Source organism: Chinchilla lanigera, unplaced genomic scaffold (assembly GCF_000276665.1).
Source record: "Chinchilla lanigera isolate Chin_1 unplaced genomic scaffold, ChiLan1.0 scaffold00093, whole genome shotgun sequence".
NCBI lineage: Eukaryota > Metazoa > Chordata > Mammalia > Rodentia > Chinchillidae > Chinchilla > Chinchilla lanigera.
In genome coordinates, this window is record NW_004955494.1 from 8472949 (window position 1) to 8484576 (window position 11628).

The following is an 11628-nucleotide window of genomic DNA, read 5'->3' on the forward strand; positions in this document are numbered from 1 at the left end:
CAGTAACATTCAAATAACTCTAGACAAGAAAAGCAAGTGAGAGATTTGCCTTACCAGGTATCAAGGATTTTTAGGAAAATGTAACAATTAAGACATGGGAATAAATGCAAGCAACTCTGGCAGAAATGTCCATCTTGTACAGACCAGCACAGGAATCCCCATAGATGCACTGTTTGAAATGGGTAATAGTGAAAACAACCCAAAATTAAAATCAGCAATAGGCAAGACAAGTAAACTATGTTACAATCATAAGATGAACTACTACATAACAAACTATTAAAGTACAGCTAAATCTAGTAATTAAGGTGAATCTCAAAAATTATATGATGCAACTCCAGATTTATTTAGAGATGAACATACATTTGTAAAATTATTATGGAAACAAAGGGAATGATAAACATACTGACCAAATAGTGATTCACTGTAAGGGAAAGAAATGAAATGGGAAAAACAAGTCAGGGGGTTAAAGGTAATGGTAATATTCATTTCTAAAGTTGGGTGAAACTGAGTAGATTTATGTTATTTAAATGTCTTCCGGAAACTGAGGTTAAGGTTATACATTACCAAATTCCACAGATTTCCACCTCCTAAGACAGAAAAGACCTCCAGTTTTCAACTGTATTGTGCCTCATTTCTTTGAGCACCTGCACTCTGCCAGAAAGTGTGCCCTCTATCTTCCACTAATAAATCTTTCTTATGCCTCTTTTTTAAAAAATACATTTTAGATGTAATCAAGAAATCGTTTGAATATGCTCCAATATTTAATTAAAACATTTCAGGGGGAATGACGAAGAAGAAATGGCCAGAGTAAATCATGAAGCTGGCAGTCCAGGCTGAGATAGGCACCTAGGTCCTGGCCCGGGATCATAAGCCCTGGAAACCCTTCTTATCTGGGAGTTGTATCTGGGTAGGGGCACCAACTTCTGTATCTACCCAGTCCTTTCGCTTGTTGCATAGGGTTAATACTATCCACTATGCAGAAGTCTTCTGAAGATGAGACAATGGGTACAACAGCACGTTCTACAAACAGCACTTTGCTGGTGGAAGGTGGAGGGGTTACTCCGGACATTTTCAGGTAAGTTTGGTGGAGAACTGGCAGCTAAATGCTCTGACTCTGTCCTAAACCCCTCCCCACTTGGAGACTGCTGAGCTTGTAGAAATAGACTGTGGTGCTGTTGTTCCTATTTCCCAGGTGTAAGGGTAACTACATGACGGTGTTGATGTCAGTTATACAGGGGAAGACAGGCACGCTCAACCAAAGGAAGAGGAATGTGAGCATCCTGGGTCATCACCAGCAATGGAACCCAGTGGGAAGGTCGCAGCTCCTTCTGAACATCTCCCTCTCCGGTGATCCTGGGCCATGCTCACCAGCAAGCTCAAGGGTTCAATTCTGACTTTTTATTTTAATAAGAATTAAAAAATAACAAAATAACAACAACATAGACAAAAAAAACATAGCAAAAACAATATAAATGACACAGGGTTTCAAAACAGAATGATAGGAATTAGCAGTGGTTGTTATATTACCTATTGTTACCTTCAACGAAGTTGCTCAGATTACCAAATATAAGAATGCAAGATTGATCCAATAATTAAAGAGAACAAAAAATAACTATAAAACATTAGAAATGATACAGAGCTTCACTAAAGAAGATGGTAGAAATTCAACAATGGTTGTTATATTAGATATTGTTGTCTTAAATTAGTTGTTCAGATGAACAGATATAACATGGAAAATTGGTCAAAAAATTAAGCATAAACTGTTCCTTTCAATAAACTATTAGACATTAGCAGTACAGCTATCCAAACTATCTATGTACACAGATGACAGATAAATAGATAGATGATAGATAGATTTTCCCTTCCTTCTTTCTTTTTCTTTTCCTTTATCCCAGTTACTCCTTTTGAGAATTTCTTTCATATCTATTGTATGTTTTGGGTTCAGTTCTGACTTTAAATCTGTTGCAGCAATAAAAATAACCAGTCTGTGTTGATGACCACTCCTGATGCCACTCCTTTGCTGCTGCAGTCACCAGATTCTACTGTAAATCCTGCTTCCTTCCCATCCTCCACATAAAAGAAAATTCCTTAAAAATTACATCTTTGTGCAAAACAAGGCTTGCTACTTCTTTGGGATTTTATTTTCTTCCTCTGATCTGCATACCTGTGCATCTCCCCCTGTACCTGTGGAGAAGCTAAGCATATGCCTGTTTACTCAGCAGATGAACTGAGCGTTTACCTTCCATTTGCCATGCCTCCCACCTGCCTTAGAAGTGTAAGGCTGATGGCATTGCTGGAGCAGCTGTGCCTAGAACCCACAGCCTCTGTCGACTAAAACAGTGTCACCCTCCTTGGGTCAGCACTGACTTACATGAAGGTCTTCTAGCCCCCAAGGGGGAAGGGAGGGGCAGGGCTCAGATTCTGTCTTTGCACACTACCTTCCCTTCTTAACTTGCCTATAGTGCCTGTGTCCAACATGAATTTGAGGTGCTTTAGGATTGATTGCTCAAAGCCAAAATGATATCCACTTCTCTGACGTTTGAGTCCCAGGCAATTGGCCTGGCCAGGGACCACAATTAATCCCCTTTTGTGCAAGCCTCATGATGCAGTGCTCCTCACACCACCACCCCAATATGAAATATGTGTCCCTGAATGTAGGGTCTTTCTCCTACAGTGTCCCTCCCCACCCACAACAGGGACGTGGGCTGCTACAATAAAGTCAGTCAAGCCATGTCCTCAGTGATCTCAGAAAAACTCCTGGGGCCAAACCCAGGGCATCTCACACATGCCTACTCTACATACCTCATTGTGCTGAGAAAGAGAATTGGCCCCACCTTGGGACTGTCCAATGGACCCCATCTCACCACACCCAGAGCCAAACATGTCCTTCAGGACTTGCCAGGACCACTTGCCACACTTATAGGACCCCACACCCCATAATAACCCAGCCCAGGCACCATTCCTTCTCCAGGCTCAGCCCAGATCCTCTCTACTCAAGAACACTTGAGCCTTTCCTTAAGATGGTTTTCCCAAGAGGAGCATCTTTTCTAATGCAGGGAACAGCTCCCTGAGATATTAGGAGTGGGTCCCCAGGCTGGGAGCATCAATGAGTGACACTCAAAGGTCAACTGTGAAGCAGTCTTTCTGATGGCTGGCACCACACCGGCCAAGGAAGAATCAGAAATTACTGAGAAGCCAGGACACAAGAGATCTGACCAAATACATTTATTGTAGAATTACTCACAGCTGGGTTTGATTCAGGACCCCCCAGAAGGCATCTTCCAATTTATTTCTTCTTGCTGAAGGCATTATGGTAAGTCACAGCCAAGGTCCCCAGGAAGGTGAAATATTCCTGGACGTTCACCTCCAAATGTCTGTCAATGCCCAGGTTTTGCAGCAATTCGTCAATCTCAGGATCCTGCAGCTTCTAAAGTATTAGAATGGGAAGTACACACTCAGTGCTGACGGGCACCCTCGGTTCTCTCCTTCCTCCCTCCCAGGTAGCTGCTTTCTCTCATACAAACCACTCTAGTCATAGTCACCAAGGATGGTTGTCACCCTTGGATGCACCTTGGCTTTACTTCTCCTAGACCCCTGCTCCTGCTCCTTGCTCAGATGGAGTGAACACCTGGCCGAGATCACCTCACCCCCTCCAAGCAGTACATGGGTGAGGCACTGAATGAACAAGTGGTGGGAAACAGGGCTGGGAGCAAACTACTCACCGGACCCACAGGGAACTCCTTCTGGATCAGCTCCTTCAGCTCCTCCCTTGTTAGTATACCTTTGTCACCATCCCTGCCACAGTACTTGTGAAAGAGGAGCACAAGGTATTCGATGGCCTCATCCAGTGAGGATATCATGGCTACCAGCTGGGATAAGAGATGGAGACAGAGAGGCTGATCAGAGCCCAGTTCACAGGACTTCTTGTTCACCACACACCCCAGGAGCTCTGTCCTCCCCATCTGCCACTCCCTTTGACAGGGAGCAGGGCCCAGGAGACCAGAGCTGAGGAGAAGTGAATCAAAATGCTCCAAGGAACTATTAGAACTGCCAGCTCTCCTCAGATGGAGTGCTGGCTTCCCAGAGAAGTTGGAGAATATGACTGGGCAGGGGTTGTCTGGGGCCACACTGCACAGCAGAGACACACACAGGATACACCCTCCAGCATCCCAAAAGAGCACCAGAAGAGCCACCCCATTGGGATGCCCTAGTCTGGGGCCTGCCTGGAGTGGCCCTCCGCCCTTGGCTCTCTCTCCTCAGTGTGGTTCTGAAGCCTGCCTCCAGCGGAGGCTCCGCACGGTGTCTAAACTCTGAGCCTAGGAGCGCAGGCAGAACTCACTGCACTGATCAGGAGACAGCAGAGACAGAGGCTGCGGTCCGGGGATGGAGAGCTCCACCGGGCTGGCCTTATATGGGCCAATCCGGAAGGCGAGCTCTGGCGGTCCTCACAGCCACCGCCCAGGCCCCACCCCGTGAACGCAGGCGCCCCAACTCGACTCTCCACGCCTCCTACCCAGGCCCCTCCCGGCTCAGGCGGGGATCAGGGACCCCAGCAGCGGATAGGACGAGAGGACCTTGTGGACTCCACTGCTAATGCACAGAGTGGAGTTTTCCTAAATTCCATAGTTAAATTTGCGTTTTCTGGCAGGGACAGGGCATGGGAGGTAAGGTTAGTAAGCTGCTTCTTCCTCAGCCACCTTCCCGCCACAGTTTAGAGCACCATCAGTGTTGGAAGGGGGCGGGGACTTCATGGGACACTAGCGCAGCAGTCCCAACCCTCAGAGGTAGTCATGAGCAACACCAGAAGAAGGATGGGACATCCTGGTGTCTATAAAAGTGTATGTACTGGCAAAACAAAACAAAACAAAAAACCCAAACCCAAGGATCAATGGAACAAATTAAAAGATGTACACACAACTACAAACATATTCAGTCTCCTTATCTTTGACAAAGGGCCAAACATGTTCAGTGGAAGAAAGATAATCTCTTTAATAAATTGTGCTGAAAGTGGCTTTACACAGGCAAAAAGCTAAGATTAGACTCCTGTCTATTACCGTGCACTAAAGTCAAAATGGATCAAACATCTAAATATTAAAACAGAAACGCTAAATCTACTGAAAGAGAAAGTAGGTAGAAATCTTGAAGACAGAGGCAGGCAGAGAGTTCATGAACAAAAACCAAACTGCACAGGAAATACTCCAAAGGATCAACAACTGGGTTCTCGCTTTAATGAAAAGTTTTTGCATATCAAAAGAAATCACCAACAGGGTGAAAAGAAAATAAACAGAGTGGGAAAAAGTTTAGCCAATTGTTCCTCAGATAGATGACATCTATCTAGAACATACAAAGAATTATTAAAAAAATCAGATGTCCAAAATTCAAAAATCCAATCCAAAAAATGGGCATCTGAGATGAATAAACACTTTTCAGATGAAGAAATGCAAATAGCAAATAAATATATGAAAACCTGTTCAACATCACTAACCATCCAAGAAATGCAAATTAAAACATCTCACCCCTGAAAGAATGGCTATTATAAAAATTCAACCATTAACAAATGCTGGGAGAGCTGTGGGGAAAAAAGGACCCCTCTCCACTGTTCGTGGGAATGTAGATTAAAACAACCACTGTGGAAATCAGTGTGCAGATTCCTCAAAAAACTAGGATTAGAGGTCCCATTTCACCCAGCTATTCCAGTTCTGGGTATTTTCCCAGAAAAGTTAAAAAATATCATATCACAACATACATGCACACGTGTTTATAGCACCACAATTTGTCAGAGCTAAATCTTGGAAACAACCCAAATGCCCATCAACTGAAGAATGGATAAAAAAAGAAGTAGTGTTTTTATACAATGGCATATTACTCACCTATAAAGAAAGATAAACTCGAGGCTTTTGTAGGTAAATGGATGCAACTAGAGACCATACTCACAGGTGAAATAAATCCGACTTACATGTGTAAACATGGTATTGTCATCCTAGTGTAAGAAACTGAAAGAGTAAATAAGATCCAAAAAGTATAATAAATATTCTGAAAGGGAATGGAACTGATCAAAACAGAAAGAACAACCTGGGTAAGGGAAAGGAGAAAAGAAGAAAAAAATACACACACACACACACACACACACACACACACACACTCCTGGGTGTTTTCCCAGGAGACCTGAAAACGTCATATCACAGCGATATATGTGCACCTGCGTTCATAGCAGCAAAATTTGTAATTGCTAAATTGTGGAAGCAACATGAATGTCCATCCACTGAGGATTGGATAAAATAATTGTGGTACTTTTATACAATGAAATATTACTCAGCTGTAAAGAAAGATAATCTTTGGCTTTTATAGGTGAATGGTCACAACTAGAGACCATACTCATAAATGAAATATATCAGACCTGCATGTGTAAGCATCGTATTGTCTCACTAGGGTAAGACCTGAAAGAGTGAATAAAAACTAGGAGGTATGATAGACATTGTGAAACAAAAGGAAAATGCTCAAAAGTACAAGGCAACTGAGGTGTGGAAAAAGAGAAGGGAAAGAAGGGCAAATTATGAAGTATGTATATACAGGGTAGCTAACATAGTGGTAGTACTGTGTTCTATTGCTCTACAGACAGTTAATGATTACTTGTTTGATCAATCTTGTATGTCTCTATTTGTTTTCTTGAGAAGCCACTTTGAAGATATCAATAAGTAACACAACAACCACCAATATGTTTTACAACTGGGACACATTGCAGATGAGGAAAGCCTTAGAGGGCTCTGCTAGCAAAAGTACTACTCAATAGTAGTGTGAAAAGTCTTGGACTGAAGATCTGAATTTCTAAATTGAACTTCAGAGAAAATAAAAATTGCATTTTAAACAAATGGCCAGTTAAGAGTCAAGGTGAATGCTAACTTTCAAGGCCTTGCTATAGGCTTCAGAATTTCTCCTGTTACTGGGGAAAGGCTGAAAATGGACCTGAGAGCACACTATCAGAAAGCACAGTCAGAGTGTGCTCAATAAGATTCAAAACAGGAAAATCTTATTTCTAGAGCAGATCATAACCTGTGGCCAAATAAACAAAAAAAGATACCATGTGACAATCAACAGGAAGCCACATAATGGTTGGGAGTTGATGAAGCTCCCTAATAATGCACTATTGCAATCACTAGGACCAAAAGTTCTGAAGGTTAAGGTGTTCTGTTCAGGAGATACTTACCACAGGGCACACCTGGGGGAAGCAAAGACTGCAGCAGCATGTTGTTAAGAACCCATACTTTAACATGATAGTACTTCACCTCAGGTCTTACAAGCTACACCAGCAAAACCTAAACTGTGAAACTCTACCATATCCACCAGAGATGCTGAACATTTAGCTAAGGGATTACCATCTTTTTCATTCTTTGAAGCTTTTTCCAGGAGCAACATAGGTGCATGTGGTGGTACATGCCTGTGAATCCAGCACTCAAAAAGCTGAGGCACCAGAATCACAAAGAGTTCGAGGCCAGCCTGGAATACATACTGAGTTCAAGCAAGCAGCTTAAGCAAGCAAGACCTACCTGAAAAAAAAAGGAGCAACATACTACCCAATTGAAAAGCAGTAGCAGGGGCTGGGGATTTAGCTCAGCGGCAAAAGCGCTTGCCTGGCAAGCGCAAGGTCGTGAGTTCGGTTCCCGGTACCGGAAAAAACAAAAAAAAAAAAAAAAAAAGAAAAGCAGTAGCTAGAGGATTTGAACACTTTATGCAGTCTAACAAACCAATTTTATGAGAATTAAGTATTTAATATCTTAGAAAGATGTTGAAGCATAATTTGATTGAATTAAACTTATTTTTTTAAAAAAATAAATAAAAACAAAATTCCACTTATAACCCAAGTTGTTCATGCAGTAACTTGAGAATTCACTCTATCAAGTATTTCACTGAGATATCAAACTGGGAAAAATATTCAATAGATTTTGAGCAACAGATCATCATACACATTCAGAGAAAATATAAATTTGCAAAAGCTCTTTGGAGAAAATATTCAGCAATATCAAATAGAGTCAAATGTGCACATCTGCTATGACTCAGACATTTTATGTTTAGATATATCCTCTAGAGAGTCCCTTACATATGTGCTTTAAAAAAGGAAGGTGAATCTCATAGTTCTAAGATGAGATGAAAGTAAATTATTATCTGTACCCATAAGCTAACTCCACCTTTCCTCTTTTCCCCTAGCTCCTGCCAAACACTGTGCTACTTTCTTCTCTCCAAATTTGACCAGTTTGAGAACCTCAGATAAGAATAATCATACATACCTTTGTCTTTTTATGACTGGGCTATTGTAATTTGCAATATTTCCTCAAGATTAATCCAGTTGTGTGATGTGACAAAATCTGATAACTTTTTAAGACTGAGCAACTTTGTGTTGCTTGTACACATCACATTTCTTTTATCTGTTCATCAATGCATGCATGGCTGAGCTTCTTCCACCTTTTGACAATTGTTGGCAATCCTGCTGTGAACATGAGTGTCTTAATTACTTCTCTCACTGCTGAGACAAAATACCTGGCATCCAAAGTTAAGGAAGAAAGGATTATGCAGCTCACAGTTTGTAGAGATTTCAATCCATAATCAGCTGGCTCCACGTATGTTAGCATTGCATAAGAGAAACAGCTTATGGCAGACAGAGGTAGCAAAGCAACAAGGAGGCTTAGTGGCTTCTTTCTGCCCATTTTATATTTTATCTAGGCTAACAGAATTTGGGTGGCACTAAACTAATCAGTGGACTGACTTAGAAATCACTCACAGCCTTGATCCCAACATCACACATTCTAGATCCAGCCATCATTGAAAAAAACCCCACAGGTATGAAGAGTCAAAGGAATGGAACTAAAGCAAATCCAAAATGCATCAAGGCAAATATTAAGTCCTGTAGTTCCACACAAAGCATCCAAGGCAATCTATGGAAAGGTGTGAACTTCAAAGGGCTTGGGTGATTCTACCTCTACAGCACTTCCAGAGGTTGTAGCTCTTATGGACTCTCTCTTGGCTCAGCTCTGCTCCATCCTGGCAGATAATCCACATTCTCTCAGTTTTTCTTCAGATAACCCAAATTATTGGCTTCTCCAAACTTCTGGGGTCTCCACTGAACCTTCATCTTCACACTAACACCTTCACACACTGCCCTCTCAGGGGCACACTACCTGTCCTCTCAGGCCTTGTTCTGAAATCTGGATGAAAGGCTTTGTGATCCCACAACTCTTGCATTTTGCATGCACCTAAACCAGCACTATATGGACAATGCATGTGTCTTCTGCTGCTGTAGTAAAATATAAAAGTGAAGTAGCCCACAGCGCTGCCAGCAGGAAATCACCATGCATGCAGACGAAGAACTGGCATTCCAAGAAGTTCCCCAAAAGCTGATTGACCCCAATAGCCTGGGAGTGACTCTGAAATGAGAAGACTCTTAATGGGTGCTCAAGGTCTCGGAGAATGAAGAGGCTCAGAAGAGTTCCGCCAATGATTCTGAGCCTGAGGATGCTCTGAAAGCTCGAGGGACTGACTCTGAGAATGAGGAGCTCCCGCAGCACCAGGTCAGGGACTCTGAAAACGAGAAGCCTCCAAAACCACACATGAATCATTCAGAAAGCAGGAGCTTCCTAAGCCTCAGGTCAGTGATTCGGAAGGTGAGGAATCCCCAAGGCTCCAGGCCAGTAATTCAGGAATGAGGAGCTCCCCAAACCCTGAGCCAGTGACTCTGAGAATGAGGAGACTCAGAAGGGACCCGCTAGTGACTCTAAAACTGAGGACACCGCCACCTTCAAACAGAAGCCACAGGTAGACAGTGACAACGATGGGGAGAATAAGGGAGGGGATACAGAAGTTCAGAATGGCTCTTCTCATTCAGATAGCTATACAGACAAAAATCAGTTAGCAGGTCTGACAACAAGGACGAAGTACAAAAAGTGGCCATCAAAAATGGACTGTGATGAAAATGAAGAAAAGGAGGTCCAGGCAGCAAAAGTAGCAAAGCAGAAAGCTGTTGTGTTCTGATAATGACGATGAAGAAAGGGTCTCAGAAAAAAGAATCATATTGTCTCTAATGCTGATGACTCTGACAGTGATGTTGCATCAGAAAAGTACAGCAAAAGAGAAGAGTGTAGCATCTGACAGTAACAAGAAGCAAGGAAAGAACTGTCTGACAGGAGTGAAGAGAAGGACCTATTTGGGTGTAAGGGTGAGTGGAGCAATTAAAAAGAAAATCTTATTGCAGATTTATTTGGAGAGTCTGGTGATGAAGAATAAGAATTTACAGGTTTTAATCAAGAAGATTTGAAAGAAGGCTGAAGGGAGGCAAAAATATGGACTTACTGTGGGATTCTGAGATGATGTCGCAACAGAAATAAAGCATGAGGGACAAGTGGAGACATAATCGTGACAGTGGCCCCTTTATTAGTGATGATGATGCTGTTGTTAGGGACATGTTTGTCAAAATAAATGAAGCTGCTGAGGAAGACAGACAGTTGAACAATCAAAAAAACCAGCTCTGAAAACAATTAATTTTATTGCCTTTTGTGGTCGTGCATCTTAAAAAGCAGGACCTAAAGAAGCATTTATTGACAGTGGTGTGATGTCTGCCATCAAAGAATGGCTCTTACCTCTACCAGATAGGAGTTTGCCAGCACTTAAGATTTGGGAGGAGCTGCTGAGGATTCTGCAAGGGATGAGGAAATGAAGACTCAGAAGTTTAATGCCTGTCCAAGGTCTGATAGCAGGCAGGTATCTGCGTTTGGGTTCAGTCTTATGTGCATTGGCTCCTAAGGCTGGTGCCAACTGCTGTATTAAACTGCTGCTTCTACCTAGTGTGAGCCAGGAGACCCTGAAGCAAAGTGGGACTGGATGAGCAGTGATGTATCTCTACAAACACCCAAAGAATCTAGGCCCAACAAGGACATGGCAGAGAAATTAATCAGTGTGTGTTATTGGCCTATATTTGGTCTTACCTCAGACTACAAAGGAATGACAATGGACAAAGGAAGTAGAGAGATCTGGAATAAATGCCTCAGTGATGAAGCCTGAGCAGCACTGGAAGTCAGACGCCTTGAAGAGACCTGCAAAATATGCTAACAGGAGAGGAGAAGGCTCTTAGGCTTGGAGATGCTGGATTCTGTGCCCAAGCAAGGGTCCCCATGCCTTCAAACAAAAACTGTGTCATCAAGCCCAAGCAGAATGTGGAAATGGAGTCATCCAGGTTTCAGGAAACTTCCAAGAAAGGTATCAGTTTACTACATGAGCAGATGGAAAAATTCACAGGTATCACGGAAAATACAGATCTGCACATGCAGTGAAAGTCAGCATCCAGGGCAATAAAATGCCATTGTGAACTTTCCTGGGATATGTCCCCATCTCTGCTCTAAGAAATGCACAATGGACTCTTTGGAGACAGAAGATTATTTTTTTAAAAATTTGTAGTGTGTCTGTAAATGGTTCAACTTGTACCACATGTGAAGGGGGAAGTTAAAATTTTAAATAAAAGCCTGCCCAGGATGCCCAGCAAAACCAAGCAGATATGTCCGGCAGGCCTGATGACAGGGTATTTCTTCCTTTCTGTAACCCCTGTCTCTATCGCCTTTGTATAACTGATGGTCTTACAGTATAACT

At 42.5% G+C, this 11628-nt stretch overlaps 1 pseudogene; it reads left to right on the plus strand.

The window, feature by feature from the left end:
- The first annotated feature begins 974 nt into the window (after positions 1-974).
- On the plus strand, positions 975-11350 carry LOC102014460 (annotated as a pseudogene).
- Positions 11351-11628: the final 278 nt, after the last annotated feature.